This window comes from Achroia grisella, unplaced genomic scaffold (genome assembly GCF_030625045.1).
Source record: "Achroia grisella isolate CSIRO2021 unplaced genomic scaffold, CSIRO_AGI_Agris_v1 utg1576, whole genome shotgun sequence".
NCBI lineage: Eukaryota > Metazoa > Arthropoda > Insecta > Lepidoptera > Pyralidae > Achroia > Achroia grisella.
In genome coordinates this window covers 156,273-174,064 of record NW_026712658.1, presented here as the reverse complement: position 1 = coordinate 174,064, position 17,792 = coordinate 156,273, and the positions used below count along the sequence as shown (strand labels likewise).

General features: G+C 29.7%; 1 protein-coding gene across 1 annotated transcript in view; it reads right to left on the bottom strand.

The window, feature by feature from the left end:
- LOC131841284 (complexin) overlaps positions 1-11,422 on the bottom strand; it is a 251,693-nt gene extending 240,271 nt beyond the window's left edge. The window contains exon 1 of the mRNA XM_059189592.1: positions 11,380-11,422. The gene's annotated coding sequence lies outside the window, so the exon portion shown is untranslated. The remainder of the gene's footprint in view (positions 1-11,379) is intronic.
- Positions 11,423-17,792: the final 6,370 nt, after the last annotated feature.

Genomic DNA, 17,792 nt, shown 5'->3' with positions numbered 1-17,792 from the left:
TAGAGTGGTTGGCTGCGAAATATTTTTTTTTACATACACATAATTATACGTTTTATGATTGCACGTTTACTGTTACTATTACTATACTAATAATACGTCTGCGTATGTATTTTTAATAAATAATCTGATACATAAACGTACAGAAATGAATTATGCTTTTAACTCATGACGATGACCATCAAATTATTTTGTAGTAAGGGACTAAATTTACCAATCTATTTTTAAATACCAAAATCGATCATTATTATTGCCTTGCCTTTATGCCATTCTTTAGAGTCGGTTAATATTAGTATTTACTAATAGATAAAATTACTTATTTTGTTACGAAATCTTATAGTACTGAAAAATACTCTTTGTTAAGCTAATAGTTAAACTATTAATTTACTTTAACTAGCATAAGCGATGCTACAGCGTATATTATTTAATATAGTTATATTAATATATAATATAATTTTTGCGTAGAAAAGCCGCAAACGTCCTATTATAGAAATATATAAATGAACATTATCATTATCATTTATAACACTAGTATTTATAGAAATTAGAGACTTCTTAACTATTTAACGTTCTGTATCTGTAGATAAATAATCAATAAATTTACTTACATAATATTACTTATTCTTACGACCCACTTATTACATTATATTCTTACGAAATACAAACAAAGCAATAGGTACTAAAAGTCAACACAAATAATATTTGATCTCCATTGAAGTGAAGAGAAAAGACGTTATATCTTTAGATATCCCCTTCTACGACTCATCCTTTGAAATCAACTGAGAACATTATTTCTCATTTTCAATTGTGATTGGAGAGCGAAACAAAACTGCGACGGCAATTATAAAATGAACTCCGAGAACTTGAGTGAAGTGGAAAACTTCTCAAAAGATAAAAGACGCAAGTGGAGAACGGACTTAGAACTGTGAGTTATAAAACAATTTATTAGGTACGGTATTAACTCTAAGGGAATTCAACATGGACTTAATATACGTTTCACTGTGTATTACAAAGTTTCTACAAAGTTAAACATTCGCATTAAAGAATTAAAGATTTTTATTCATAAAATGATGACTTTAATAAATAATAATGATGAAAATCGTATTGAAATTCGACTAAAACGAGTGTTCAGTTCATCATTCCCGCAAACAGTGTCCTTTTATTTATAATAATATTGTACAATAAAGTATTACAAACAAACAAACAAACAGTTAGAAATTATCGTTCTACCTTCTTATACTAAATTGTAGTTGTAATAAAGCACGTCGCCTAATGATATACAATTTCAATTCAATTCCCATCTATACAGTTTAGAAACCACAATACCAAGCTCACTCTACAGTAAGCATTTGCCGGAGGACATCTCTCTAAAATACTGCAGACATCGACCATTCAATTGCCTAGGTACGCATCCCTGTTGATAGTAGATACAATATGATCGTGGGTATAATATACAATAGATCCTTAGAATATAGTTCATTATACAATCAGTAGAATACCCAGACGAAGACTATGGAACTCCGCGAACTCAATGTAGGTACCGTTATCATAGTAGTTCTTTATCATTCATTTATTTTTCTTAAATTATATTATTACGTATTTGTGGACGGAAATTTTGTCGTCTGTTTTTTGTGATTGCCTATGTCTATCCATATAATACAATCTAAATATTCACGTTAACATTTGAATCGTATAACATTATTAAATAGGAAAATATTCTTTTACAGTGTAAGTATGGATAAAATGCTATTATTTTCAGTACGCCAAGACAACACAAAATAATGGGCGTCACTATCTATGATGTTTATCTCTATAGGCGACAGTTATCACTTTTCAATCATGTCTACGTGGGAGGTAAGTACTGAAAGCACTTTAATCCTCAAGGACCGTCTAACAGAGCGCCTGTCGGCTAAACTACGTCTGACAGATACGACTATAATCTAAGGGCGCTCTATTGATTCGAAACTTGTCTAGCGTAGGTAATGTTGTCTAATACAGAAATCCAATATTTTGCAGATAAATTATTGGGTAGAAAAAATAAAGTAAATTACATTGCTGATGCTTCCTTTATAAGTATGATATATCTGAACAACTCACAATGCGTCATCTATGCTCTTATTGTATACTATAGTTACTGGACAACTAATGACAAAATATCACATATAATTTTATGAACTTATTTCCTATTATGTAATTTTTATTAGTTAATTTTCCACTAGAACGTGGTGGCCAAGTTATTTATTAATTTAAAGTACACTCAAAGTCGTAAGTTCAAATTAGAGCGGGACCAAAAATCTTTATGTGTCAATTTATTTTTCGCCTTTTTTCCAATCGTCGCCAGTTCCATTCCTCGCACGGTACAAATTGTCCAGTAAAATTTTAAGTTAAACTTGGTGTGATCTGTTTTGGCGCAATATATAAAAATAAATCCGAAAATACGTGAATAATATACAGAAAGAAATTTTGATTTAAGTTAGCAGAAAAGGGATGAAAAAATAAATTTTTCATCCTTTTTTTTTTTTTAAATAACTCGATAACGGTAAGAAACATAAAAAAAAATCAGCACAAAACAGGTCCCGTCCATTTTATCATGATCTGCTGTTTAAGCACAATAGGTACAGATAACAGCATTATATTTATTTATTTATATTAATTACCATTCAGTTTATATATCGAATACACGATAAACTATTCCACTGTGTTTATATAAGTAGTTACGATCTTCTAGCCATGTGTTACCGTCGAGATTTGAGATAAAACTTAGTACTAAAGTGCATTTACTTTCATTTTATTACTTAAACAGGTACGCTAGTTTATATTGAATTAAGTAGTAAAAAACTTCATAGGGCTGCCATACTAACAACACGTTTATTTAAAGTTAAGATAAAATATATAAACTTATAATAACAGTCCCATACGATTTCAATACAGCTTTCTTGTATGGAATTGATAACGAATCTATGGATATCTATACTATAATGGAGACTAGGAACTTATCTATCGACTATAGTTCTACTGAAAACAATGACCCGTTCATGCATATTAGATTCGTAGTAACAACCCAGTCTTAAAACATCAAACGCATTTGCATACTTTGGCCTATGTCTAAACAGGGTAAACAAGGATAGGTTTAATATACATATTGATGAAGGATCCAACGTCTTCAAGATTTGTAATAAAGTAGTTACAACCTCCGTTGGTTGTGTAGTAACTGGCTAATAATAAAACATTTTACAAGTATATTCTTACATAACAAACAATAAGAGTCGAATTAGTATGAGATAGGATAGCTAACTGTTATAGCCAAAGTTCGGATAAGTATAGTAGATATTATTATCGTCAGGATAAAACTTGGTAACAAACTGTTTTTTTTATTTATACTACGATGGTGGCAATTAAGCATACGGCCCATCAGATGGTAAATGGTTACCGTAGCCTATGAACGCCTGAAACACCAGGGGTATCACTTGCGCGTTGCTGACCCTACTGTTTAGTGCATCTACGCTACTAACCTACTAATAAGGTACTAACAGGTAGTAACATACTAATATAATCAACTTACTTTTCCAATGTTCTTAACCAATATAATATCGACCTTTTGTATTTTAGTTTTCACACGAATCCTTTAGCTAATACTGTTCGCAAAAGTGTACAGTTTCTTACAAATTACTATATATGGTACGTCGCTATTGACGGTAACGAAATATATCCAAAATTGTTCATTATTATCAGTTTATGTATATTAGTAAATCATAATATTATAATACAGAATATGCTGATAATGTGTGAACCTAATGTGTTTGAAAGTATTGCTTTTTAAAGTTATTTTATTTAGTGATTGGTTCATTTTGCACTTCGGTATTTTATTAAAGTTTTTTCTGAACCATGCGTTCACACAAAATCTAATGTAATATAAATAAGTAATAGTTTACATCTAGTCTAAGTAATAGGTACATATACCAAAAAACCACTTTTTAAAATTTCTATCTGTCGGTCTGTTTGTTCCGGCTAATCTCTGAAATGACTGATCCGATTTTAACGGGACTTTTTTGGCAGATAGCTTATGTAATAAGGAGTAACTTAGGCTACTTTAATAAAAAAAATAAAGTTAAATTCCACGCGGACGAAGCAGCAGTTGCAGCTAGTAAAGAATATAATCTTGGAATATTTATGGTAGGTGTGTCTGTGTATTACTGTGTAACTTTGCATGAAAGAATAATCTACAAGTTTTCAGGGCCGTTTACTGTCGCGACGCATAAGTACATTTCTGGCCTAAAGAGGATGGCAACCGTTGACCTGTTTGATATGCGATCGATGAAGCTGGCACATTGCCAATGTTACAAAGCCTCTGGCTCCTTGCCATATCTGCAGCCCTGGTTACCTCTATTCAAATGCATTTTTTAAAATCAATTACGACTAATAATTTAATATAAAATGTATTTTTGAGAGAGATATTATTAAATATTAGTAAATGAGAATTTAACTTTGAAACAAATTGTATATCCTTCTCACAAATGTTTCATTCGTATGTTCACCGTCATCCCAGTAATAACTCTATTACTCACCGTTACTTCCTTTACATGCATTTTTTTATATCCCTCCGACATTACGAATATCTAAAACTCGTATATACTCCATAGATTTTTTCAAATATTCGAATTTCACAGGTTTTTTTATACAAAGCATATTTTGAGTATTGAGTAAGTATTCAGTGGAAATTCCGTACAAGCAAACAAGCTCCCGTAGCAAGTCCTGTTTAATCTAACTTAATTGTCTCATGAAATTTATTTATTACTGAATATTTACAAGTAACTGCCGTAAAAGCACTTTGAGTATTAATATCGTGTTTCAAGTAAATTAGTCAGCTAAGCTCAAGCATGAGGCACAATGAAACCTAGCACAATGTACCCACAAACTGTGATGATTAAATATCCTTTACAGAAGCAGAGCATTTTAAATTTATATATAACCTTCTTAATATTGCAATGTTTTGTGAAAACATTAAATGCTTCCAATATTTCGCTAATGATGATTAAAAATTAATAATGAAATTTTGGTCTCAGGAGTTCGAATTTCCGTAACGTTATCGTAAAACTTTTATCAATGAAAATATCATTAATTTAATATTCTCAAATCCTTGGTTGGACCTTTCAAATTATAGGTTATGTTCGTTAATTGTTTTCTAATGAGATAGTGTTTATAATTTCAAATATTAAATTTCAATTGTGAAATAAAGGTTCTTTTATTTTATTTTTCTGATAAAAGGACAACAAGTGTACAATTACTAGAACCGGAAACCAGCCAAATGGAGACCAATATCAAAATATGTTTCACAGACCTTTTGATTTCTATATATCCGTTTCAATATTCCATTTCCTGTGAAGGCTACACGCTGACGCTAAAATGCAATATGTGGTTTACCGTTATACGATATTTGTGGAGTTTACACTGCGCTTACTTTACAAATGTACAGTATTTTTAGCAGAATAAGCACCATTCTTGTGCTACTTATTCTATGTACTGTCTGATTTTTCTGATTATTTTAGGTTTCCTTTTACAGAATATATTGGTAATATATAAGATATTTTAAAATTGTTAGTATAAAATACATTTTATCACGTTATTTTGCGATGTATTATAAATATTTACTAATATTTTAGTACATCTAGTAGTACTTGAGTCCTTCTGTCTCTTGTAATTTTATATCACACTGCATGGTTAAACCTTGAATACTAAATATTAAATTCAACTGATAGGTATAAAATATACGAAGTATAAGGAATAATTTGTTACTATTAGAAATGTTACACATGTGTGATAATGGAAGTTTAATGCATTAAGAACAAAGTTCTAAGTTAACTAAATTTCATTCAAGTGTAAATTTCATTACCAGAAGATATAAAGCCTATGTTCACCGCACTCCATTACAATAAATAATTTTTTTAATAGTAACCAGAATGTTCATGTCCTTATGCAAATATAATCCCGATATCTTTATGTCTAAATAGTCTTCGTTTTCATATTTTGAATTCAACTTTTTCATTATTTGCTTTGTTTAAAATATAAATTGTTTAAATAACTTGTATTTGCATAGTGTAATTGTTTTATACAAACTCATAGTTATTTAGTTATCTAATCTGTTTTATATGTGATTGTTTTTTTTTTTTGTTACATACATCCAAAAAGAGCAACACCTGTGTGTAATTATATTTACACGACAGTTGAAACAAATTCATATAACCTCAAGAATTCTGAGTCTAATACATTTAAAATGGCAGGTTTAAATGTTCAAAGTCAGAAATTTGAAGAAAAGATTTTTAGCTGTATCACATGTATATTGTTATAACACAACGACCTCTTAAACTATATCTATATTTTATTGTATGGTAAAAAATACCTAAATAATAGCTAGTTTTAAAACCTTAATTAAAACTTAACTTTGACGTTTAGTTACCATTTTGCCTTCATCGTTGTATATTTATTTACGACACAAAGTTACATTATACCCATGTATTCAATTATAAAATAATTAATGTTAAATTGTGGATTTTATATACTTCCATAAATGAGTTTGCTTACCTAATAATTGTGTCTATTAAGGCACGAACACCATAGTTTCGTTATTTGTAAGATATTTACACCAACAACACCATTATGTTATTACTGAGAAAGGTTTCTTGTTTGTCATAATAATAGTTGGGCGGATTATTACAGACTCGTTTGTTCCGAACTAATCCCGCCGATATTGAATCAGGTTCCTGAAAAGAATTCGATTTGTTATACTAATAAAGTCTATTTTAGCTGAATTAGGAAGATATAATGATTTACTAATACTTCTGAATAACCGATGGGAGTTTATTAATGTTAGTTTCTATCTATAAAGATATCGTATAACATATCGTTTTATATTATTGAACTTAAACAATAAATTAACAAGCAATTCATAATAAATAAGCTTATATAAATTAATTAATTAAGTTACCTAATTGCTGTAAGTAATCTCTTTAAGAAAATCTTAAATAGGATTTAATTTATCGAACTCCGGTAATAGAAAAATTTACGTAACATGAGTTTTATTGCACAAGAAACAACATCGAATATTATTGGTTTCGTGACTACAATTTTCATTTTATTTCTTTCCCTCATCGTCTAATCGAATAATGTCTTCTATTTGAGCTATTTTACTAAATTAGTTTTAACAACAGAAAGTAGGAAATACACTTCACAGTAATAAGAACAAAAAAACTATCTACGCTATTCATCCAATCAATGCCGTATCCCATTCTAAAGGGGGATACCGATTACAATGATCTGAGCCGAGATTAGAACCCCTAGCGGTGTCTAAAGTATATGTCGCATAAGATTTAGGCCTTAGGTCCTCCATAAGGCCTTCTACGGATTTAGATCCTCTGGACTCATCCCAATTTTTGTCCAGTTAAGTCCTATAAAGGTCAGCTTTGGCTAATAGTATCTATTAAAATAGTAGAGACTAAAAGTAGTTTCAATTTAGTTCACGAATTACTGAACTTGACCTTTAACAAGACTAAACGGATTTCAATATTTCTATTTACAATACATATATACGTGTAATTTAATCAGGTATGTATTATTAAATAAATTCATTACAATGTAATCAATAGTTTATATCCAGTACTATAATACACTATGTATTTCTAAACTTTAGAAACACATACAAATATAAAGTCATACGTTGTCAAAAACAAATATATACATTTTATTTAAATAAATCGATACACAATAAACTTGACAACAAATGTAGTTGCATAAATAAACTTTATTTAAGATAAAGAATATAAATCATGTGCAAAGCAACATGAAACTAAACTATCGTGAATTATTCCACTCACGTCGCACCCCTTTTGCTGTAGATATTTGGTGAAAATGGGATATCATGCCTCATCTCCTTGGCATCACGCTTTTTTGATATTTTTGTTCATCCCAGTATAGGAAAATGAGTTTCTTGCATAGATATTATCATCTTTTGTTTTCAAATCTATTTGTCCCTTGTATTCATATATTGTAAGTATAATGTATGTCTCCAGGGTTTTTGAATCCAATATTTTAACACAATTGAATTTGTACTATAAATATCCACAATTTCTTCATGATTAATAGTTTTTGTGGCTTAGGGCTTGCGGTTTATCTAAAGGTAAACTGTTATCGCCGCTCATGTGCATCGGCATCACCAGGGTACTTCACATCTTTTCGTCAAGATTTCGATATTTCAGACTAATAATCTATAAGTAGTGTTCAAAATTAATACGTTGGAAATATCAATAGTGATGAAATCGGGGTAGCGTGATTTCATTACACAAGCGGGACCTTCTAAATTCGTCTCCATTTCTATAAAATGATCGGGACCCTTACCTAGTTTATTTGTAAAGGAACAAGCCCAGTGCCCCAAAAAAGGTCTGACCGGACACTAGCGGTGCGAAATAACCATGTCCTTAATTTATTCCGTAACATTAGAACCAATTTCAGAAGATCCCTGTTTTCAGATATATTTTTATAGCAGTATCTAAAGAAAAGTGCCGAGGAAGAGGCCAAGTAATATCAGAAACGGTGTCGCTCGGAAGAATATTTTGATAAGATCGGGGATTCGTGAGATTTATCACCTTAAGGCAGATTTACATTGGATCAGTTACAGGAGTCAGTTGCGCCAAAAACTGACTAACAGTGTTTACTTGCAAATTAGTCGCCTTTGTTATTTTTTAGGACCTAACCATTTTATTATGTGCAACAGAATAAATATACTCACCATACACCATAAATATAATTCAAGAAGTTTTAAGTTCATCTTAATTTATATATAGTAAATCATAACTGTTTTTTTTTTATAATTGCTAAAGTTTCATATTTTTGTATAATTTTTCCTAAGAATTCATATTGAGAAGCTGTTAGGCCCGTTTAGTTTTATGTATATAAATAAATAAATAATTTGTGTTAAAATAATTTACAGAACTTGCTACACAAATTAATATGCTCCTTTCTAGTATTTGCATCAACCTTAAAATTACAAATAATTATCTGACACTAAATCTGAACGCTTCTTTATAAACTGAGGGCAATTTTTAAACTGCCATACTTTGTTGCCTCAAATTGGCGTACATTTGAGGCAAATACTAAATAAAATACCGGAGTACAGCAGAAAATTTTATTCTCAGTCTTATATTTTGAGCGAATACAACTTTAGTCTCCATAAAGTAGGTAAGCGATATAGGGTGTAGACTAACAATAACGGTCGTAATTTAGTCACCAATAGCGGCAGTCAGGATTCCGCACTGAAGATTAGTGGTCTCACACATGCTAATGGCAGCGGAATTAAACAAAATAATATATATCTATCTAATAATGAAATGGACTTCCGCAAAATAACACCAAATTTGATAAAATTTACCTTATAAGTTTATTCATAGGTAAAGATTTTCTGCAAATACGATTAGTTCCATGTTTGATTATCTCTATAGCTAAGTATTTTGTTCTATTATAATTTTTATGATAGTTTATGATATTTTACATAATTTTGATACAAGCTTTCATCATATATTTCTGCCCTTTCAAATATTTTTTGAGATAAAAGATAACCTTTTTCATCCCCATGATACACGTCAAATTTCATTAAAGTCCATTTAGCGGTTTAGTTATAAAACTATTAAATTAGTATGGATTAACAACTATCATTATACTATATGAGGAAGTGTAATAATAAGAGGGTTTTATCGCCCTCTTTCTGCATATATTATACATATACGATGACAAGGGTTAAATGAATAATATACACATTATATTGATATAAAACTATTCTACAGAATGTTGCGTATATATACATAAATTTTGTCTGTTACTAGTTCAGAAGTAAACATAGCAAGATAATATTTTGCCTTAAATATATCTGTCTGTACCTTATTCCTCAATTTACCGCTCTAAATTCTTGAGATAAAATAAATCCTATGTGTTTCTAACTACTGCTAATAACTAGTTTCCTGTATGTGTTTCTAAAATGTTTTATCCCAACTGCAAATAGTTTGGTGAAACTTTGCATGATGTCTATCGTATCAACTACGTTTTATCTTCATTACATATGTAACTGTTTTATTATGGGAAAAAAGATATTTTTAAATAACCCTGGAATCTGACTTAATTCATGGTGAATTCGGCACAATGTCTTGACTGACTTAACTTCATTCTCATCCTATCATCCTTCATTTATTACATAATTTATATTACAATTAAATCACCATTACGTAGGTACACTACTGAAAGCAGTACTATTAGTGGATATTGCTTATTTAATATCACTATGTGACACATATGATTAGTATTATATTTCGATTTGAATCTACCTGGTATACTCAATCATTACATTTTTACGATAAAAATATTGGGGACACAATATATTCCGGATACATACATATATTGATACAATATCAATAGCCGACTTTCTAATACGAGTTTGTTGTAAATATTTATATCACGTACGAAAGCCTACAGACACATAAATCTCTAATCAAACTCCTCTAATCCTTAAATCTATTTGATTAATTACCAGTTTGGTTCATTTGCTGTACAGCCAGCTCGTAGGGACTGGTCCGTTCAAGTTATGACTGCTAATTGAATTATTACATTTTATTTACATTATTTTAATGTGGTACGCTTGCGTTCACTGTATTTAAAATAAATTTAATTATTAATATTTATTGTTATAATTATATATACCTATAATCTGATTCAAAAGAGTGAGTAGCTGAGTTTCTTTTCATAGAACTACATTTCGAATTGCATTGATCGACTGATTTGATTTAGTATATACTTACATAGTATGTACAATTAAACCTATATGATTAAAGGTATTATAACCAGTACAATCGGGACTCCAAGTACTAATACTAATGCCAAATAATAATAATTAAAAACACCTATGCAGCATAGAAGTAGCTGTAAAAGAATTCTAATAAAAATCAACTAAACGATTTTATAAAATAAATCCTATTTTTCACATAGTACAAAGCTATCTAGCCTAACTTAATGAAATAATTTACTACACTTTTTTTCAGTTTTAAATTACTTATTAAACGAGATAAAGTATAAACAATTTTTAATCTGTAATTAATCAATCGAACAATTTGTTGGTTTATGATGTTATTATTCTACACTTTTGTTTCTTATGTTAATATAATAACTATACTTTTCCATCCTTTATCATAACTCAAAATAATAACTGAAAATTGCTATAAATATAGCGATATCTAGATATTAATTTCTCAATACTTGACTTTTAAAAAAATAATAAGTATCAAAACTTACACGGTTATATAATATATTTCGGTAATTATTAAAAAAGAAGTAAAAATATGGCAATACCTTATAGTCTAATCTGTGGTACGGTGACCGGTGGCTGTTTATCTGAAAAGAAAAGAAAATAGCAATTAGCGAAACAGGACAAAGTATAAACAATAAATAATGTGTGTTTATTTCATTTTATTTATTTATACCCGAAAAGTATACAAGTATGAATGTATATTTGGTAATTTATATATCGCAGTGACTCTTCGGTGATGTAAACACAGATAATAGAATTAATCCGGGTGACGGCTATATGGATTATTAAATATAGCCAGCGAAATATAGACATAGGACATCGACTGCTGACAATACATCTGAGTACTACTTTATCTAGGATAACTGTCATAATAATGTATAATAGTTAAAAAAAATATATATGCATGACATCCAATCAAAAGCGCGTGGTATTGAGAAAAGGTAGTTGACCTCATGACCCATTGACGAAAAACATTATTTGTAATTAAGCCGAGGCTACCTATAAACGATAGCCAAAACCCCTGGGATTGACAGAATACCGAAGCACAACCACCATCCAGTCGACGTATAATTATTTGAGCCAAATACATTCCTAAGACGAAATTTGAGCACTTACATCTCCCTGAAGCCAAACACGCTCAAATTTCACGCCAATTTACACTATCCTTGGATCCTCCAAGGATCCTCAGTATGTTTGGGAAATACAGATTTAGATTTCCACATATATACCAGTTACTACTAATGAAAATAACTACTACTGTTACATAATGATGAATGATAATAGGTAACCTATATAGTAATAGAATGTAGTACTGATATATCATATGCAATATTACAGCATTACATATGATACGTAATGGGTAATGAATTGTGATATTGTCAGAACAACTCATAGATATGGAAACTTATAAGTTTTTTTCTTTAATTGAAACAATATCAATATTACAACCACGTAATAAATTGTAATGCAGTGTGAGTAACTTATTTAAAATCTCTCTTGTCTCTCATGACTTCACACGGCGGTCATATCATCATTTCGGTAAAACTTTTTTTTTATAAATATTGCATTTATATTAAAAAAATAACGTTATATCATGAAAGAAAATGATCATGTAAAAAATAAGAAACAACCATCTTTAAAAATACAAGACTAGCAACTTTTAAGATCCCGCTAATTTTATTAAATATCTCTTACCCGTCTCTAACATCTAATTAATAAATAATAAGAACTTCTTAATTAAATTAATCTGTCTGAAGTTTCTGTATTGTACAAAATAATATAAAATAATTAAATTAATGTTAATAACAGCTAATCATGATTAAATATTTTACAGTACATTCAGTTCCTACTAAATAATATGGTATTAAAGCATTTTATATCATTACAATGAATGAAATATAAACAGAGTATCCAAAGTAATTACTGAATATTGCAATGAACAAGTAAATTTATCAGCAGCATTGGTATACTAAGTTTTGTATAACAAAAAACTACAGCATACTCTCGAAGATGGAAAGTGGCTATGATATATATCAATAACCCCATAGACATCATATGTTAGATAAATACATATTCAATTTATTTACTTCAAAAGATACATATATAAAAAAATCCTTGTAAAATATATTAGTATAAATAATGGAAAATGGCAGAATGTTAATATACCGCTAAAAAGACATCTGGCATTGTTACATTTGAAGCCTACGTATTATAGTTAATAACCTATATTATTAGCCTAGTCAATAACATATCTACGAGCACCATACTCTCATTCAATGGAACATTGGTGAATAACGATTTGATATAAAAACTCGATTTGATCCAAAAAGATTTAAATTTTGTGCATAACAATACAGCCAAAACAAAACGGTCGAGTGCTGCCAGGGTTGAACAAACTTCTGGAGCCTACCGACAGTGAAATCGCTGTACTTCAGTCATCTCGTGATTACTGCTAGTGCCATTTAAAAAGAAAAAGACCTTGTTTGTAATAAAATTATTCGTGTTAAGACCCTATTAACTATTTATATTAATAATGTGTATGCTTAAGTTTACAAATACCTAACATCTTGTATCACAACTTAGATCAATATCTTTACTAGAGACGATATATTCTATTCCATAGTAAGTACGAAGACTTTGTCTTATTCTTAATCTTAGTCATCAAATAATATTAAATATAAATAAAAATAATTTTGTACTTTTTTTATAAAATATTAATAATACAAATTATAAAAAATCTTATTCTATCGTGAAATTAATTAATAAGAAAGTGTTATGTACTCATATTAACTAGTACTATAAAAGAGCACTAAATCCACGCTAATATTATAAATTCGATAGTGTCTGTGATTGTTATCTTTACCTTTAAGTAAAAAAGCAGAGCAATTTGTAAGTAACAGCTAGTAAAGATATACACGTAATTATTTTAAATTGTCTAAGCGCTAGAATGTATAGGTATAACGGTATGGAAAAATTTATAATATACAAAATTTTACGTTCATAAGCAGCTAAAGTATTCTATATGAATAAATTACTTTTGAATTTGAATTTGAATATACAGTTACTGAGTATAGTGTTACGCCTTGTAACACTATACTCAGTAACTATAAATTCTATTGGATAAACTTACAATCGGTTAGTTGAATAAGCACATGTTACACAAATCCTTAGATAAATCACACAAACTCTTACAAGAACATCAATTTGCACGACGTATCAAATCTTTGACAGGCGCGTATCAATCACTTGGCTCTATACACGAGAAGAGGAGGTACGGACTGACATTTTACAGTTTGGGACTTGATAGATGGTGCCATGCAATACATTTATTAATATCATAAATAATTTTCGTGTTTACTCTTCTTCCGCTGCTTATTTACGACACCAATAAAGTGGTGATCTGTTTGACTACTCCAGATTAAAAAACATACAAGCTAAGTATCTATAGGTATGATATACTCTCAATTCTCAATGATGCAAGTTATAAGAATTAAACTTAGAATAAAACACTTATTGAAAAACTATTTTTTTTTTCATGTAATTAAAACAGTATAAATTTATTTGTGGTACAAAAAAAATATTCTCAGGAATGTCACTAGCCTAAGAATATTTTTTTGTGAAAAAAAATTGTTTTTCAATTAGTGTTTTATTATAAGTTTAATTCTTATTACTGTGAAATGCGGCTTCGTTTACTTTGAGATAAAAGATCCGTCGTTGTGATACAATTTATATCATATAAAATATTTATCTTAAAAACAAACAGAGAGAGATATATACACATGCCCATTCGCATTTATATATTAATAGCCACCCGACCGCACGTCGCACGGGTACACGTACATTATATTTTTAAACGTTCCTTTTGAATCACTCTATCTATTGCTAAGAACTACATTATAATTCGTTGTATAGTTTAAAAGATGTAAGCGAACAGACAGTGGAAGCAATTTCATTTTATACTCTTACTATGTAAAGATTATGGATTAATAGAATAGAATAGAATAGAATAGTCATAACAATTTGTTTTTTATCTACCACTCGTTCGGAAAGCTGTCTCATCAGAAGAAGAACGAGCAAGAAACTTGTGTGTTGCTCTTTTAAATAATCCTTGTAAGTTTATATTTACAAGTCGTATGAATACAAACTACCAACCAGCACTAATTTTTTTGGGTCAAATATAAATATACAATAAGATTAATTAAAAGAATATTGTTCGACATACTATATAATCTCACTATTTTCAGCATAAGCGTTTTTATATAACTCATAGTTAAAATTTGGTCCATTTCAAAGTACACTATGTAAGTGCTATTATTGTAATATGTGACGATGTAATATAATTTCATTTTATAAGTTACAGAGTAAACCACTTGAAATTGACCTATTCCGCAATGTGTTTCCTTATTCTTATAGCTTTGGGTCCTTCAAGTGTACCGTGAAAAAGCACTCAAAATGCGACCACCAATTGACGCAGGAATATTTTTCTACGATTGTTATAATCACGAACCATACTACTCCTACACTCAGTTGCTAGGGGCTGTGTCATAATACTGAGTTAACATCACAAAACATTGTAATATGATTCTCCCGTACCCAACCTATATTAATAGACCATTCGCGTTAACATTAAGTACACTTTCAATGTATACATTTTTCTTTTTTTAACAGAAAGTATGACATTATGATTCATGTAAAGTGGACATTTTACTTCTCTGCTTTTTTTTGTAAATATTTTCCGTATATCACATTGTGGAATTTAAATATTAGACTACAAATGATATTTAATAATAATTAGCCACCTGATGGTAATGTTTGCGAAAAAACCAGTTGATCTTTGCAAACATATCCATAAACATTTTAATATGCTTCCTTTTGTATTATGTAGGTATATTTATCAAACCGTACATAAATATTTTTATAGAATTAATTATTGATCGTCACATTTATTGTATATATTATTTTCGTACTGTTATATGTTTAAAAAGACTTATTGTCTGTGTAACGCAAAAAATATGTTTGTGTACTCTTAGATGTATATCTATTTGTATTGATTTTGTTATACTTAAATAAAGATGAATTAAAATAAAAAAAAATATATATGCTTACGGCACATTCATTTTTAATATTTTAGAAAAAGTATATCTATATATTTTTATTCGCGTATCTAGTAGATGTTAATATGATACGATATGCCGAACACACTATTGGTGATACACACACACTGGCCTGCGTCATCTTAGGTGTTAGACCCATAGTTAAAAGATCCTGCTAGATGGTTCGAGCCCAGGTGGTAGGTGGACCGAGAATTTTATTGAATTTAATAATTGCCGTACAGGAGGACTAAGATATCACGCCTCCTTGCTCTGTAATTTTACTAACTTAGGTCATCTTTTACCCGAAACACATCTTACAATGCAAGCTGCTTAGCGGCTAACGTAGATGCGACAGATGTACCCATTCAGACGACTTTACACAAAGTTTACTGAAGTAAAACTTGTTTAGTGTAAATAAGCAGTGAAATTTATCGCGATTCTATGTTTTTCGAACAAGTCTATTCAGAATCTGTAGTATAATGTATTTATGTATATTTAACAATAATCTTTTATAGGAACTAAGGAGTGTTCCCCGATATTGTCGCTAAGTATGTATAAATCAGGGCACGCTAAACGTTTCAGAAGCGGCCGCCTTCCGGAGCACTCCACTCCAACACTCTCTAATATAATAAGGCACCGAAGAAGCCGCTTTTAGGCCGACATCAAAAGATGTCACTACATGACTATAAAATAATATATAGCTGTAGTATATATTATCTGAGCTAGTCCGTACCGTTAATAATATTTTATACCGACTTCTAAATAAGAAGTTCTCAGCAGTATTTTACATGCATCGTTTATGTAACCTTTGTGATATATTTTACTTATACCAAAATACTTTCAGATTTTTATAATATAAAATCTTAAATATTTATTGTGCTCTAATGTATAATAATAATATAAACAGGTAAAGTTTGTGTTACTAGGCGGTAGTCTATTGAGCTAATGAATCAATCTTAAAAATTCTTTAAGCCATTGATTGAAAAAAACGTTCGGCTATATAATATCACGCTACGACCAATAAGAGCGGAGCTGCTATGGACAGATCAAATGAAACCAGAGTAAATATGACGCAGACAAAGTTGCGCAGGTCACCTAACATATTATAAACACGAAATTAAGTTTTTATATCTTTGCGTTTAATCATCGTAAAATTTGTAGTGTATAAGTAGATACTACTAACACTATAATCGGTAGTAGCTATAAAGTCATTTTATATGCGTACCTAAACGACCTGTAAAATATTAGCATATAATATCACACCACAACCCCATAAGGAGTGGTTCTGTTAAATTAATTAAATTTTAATCAACGTCAAGAGACGTGAAAGTGGAGTGACGCGCAAGTGTGACGGATTATTTCATTAATTACTGCATAACAATAAGTTATTGTCACTGCGTGAAATCAGCACACGCTTGCCGCAATTCTTATTTTTACTACAAATACTGCTAATATTATAAATATTAATATATTCGTACCCGATAGCATGAATAATTGTTATTCTTTCACGCAAAAACTAGTAAAAGAATTTGAATAAAATTCGATGCAAGTTCATATTTTGAATTTACAGATAAAATTTAACAAGGTAGCTAGTAGTTGATAAGAATAATATCTATCAAATGATATGTATATCTATGTATCAAACATTGTGATAAATTTTCGGATCTATTAGGACGTCTGGTGTCTATTGATTTCGATTTTTCACCTCCGACACAAATCAGTCAGTGTATCTGTAAAATCGTAGCCCCTAAACTAATGGACCAAATATGACATACGAAATATTTATTAGTTACAATTTAGAATTTACAACTTTTATTAAATCATTTAAAAGTTTTAATAAGTGTTTAAAATAATTTAATAAA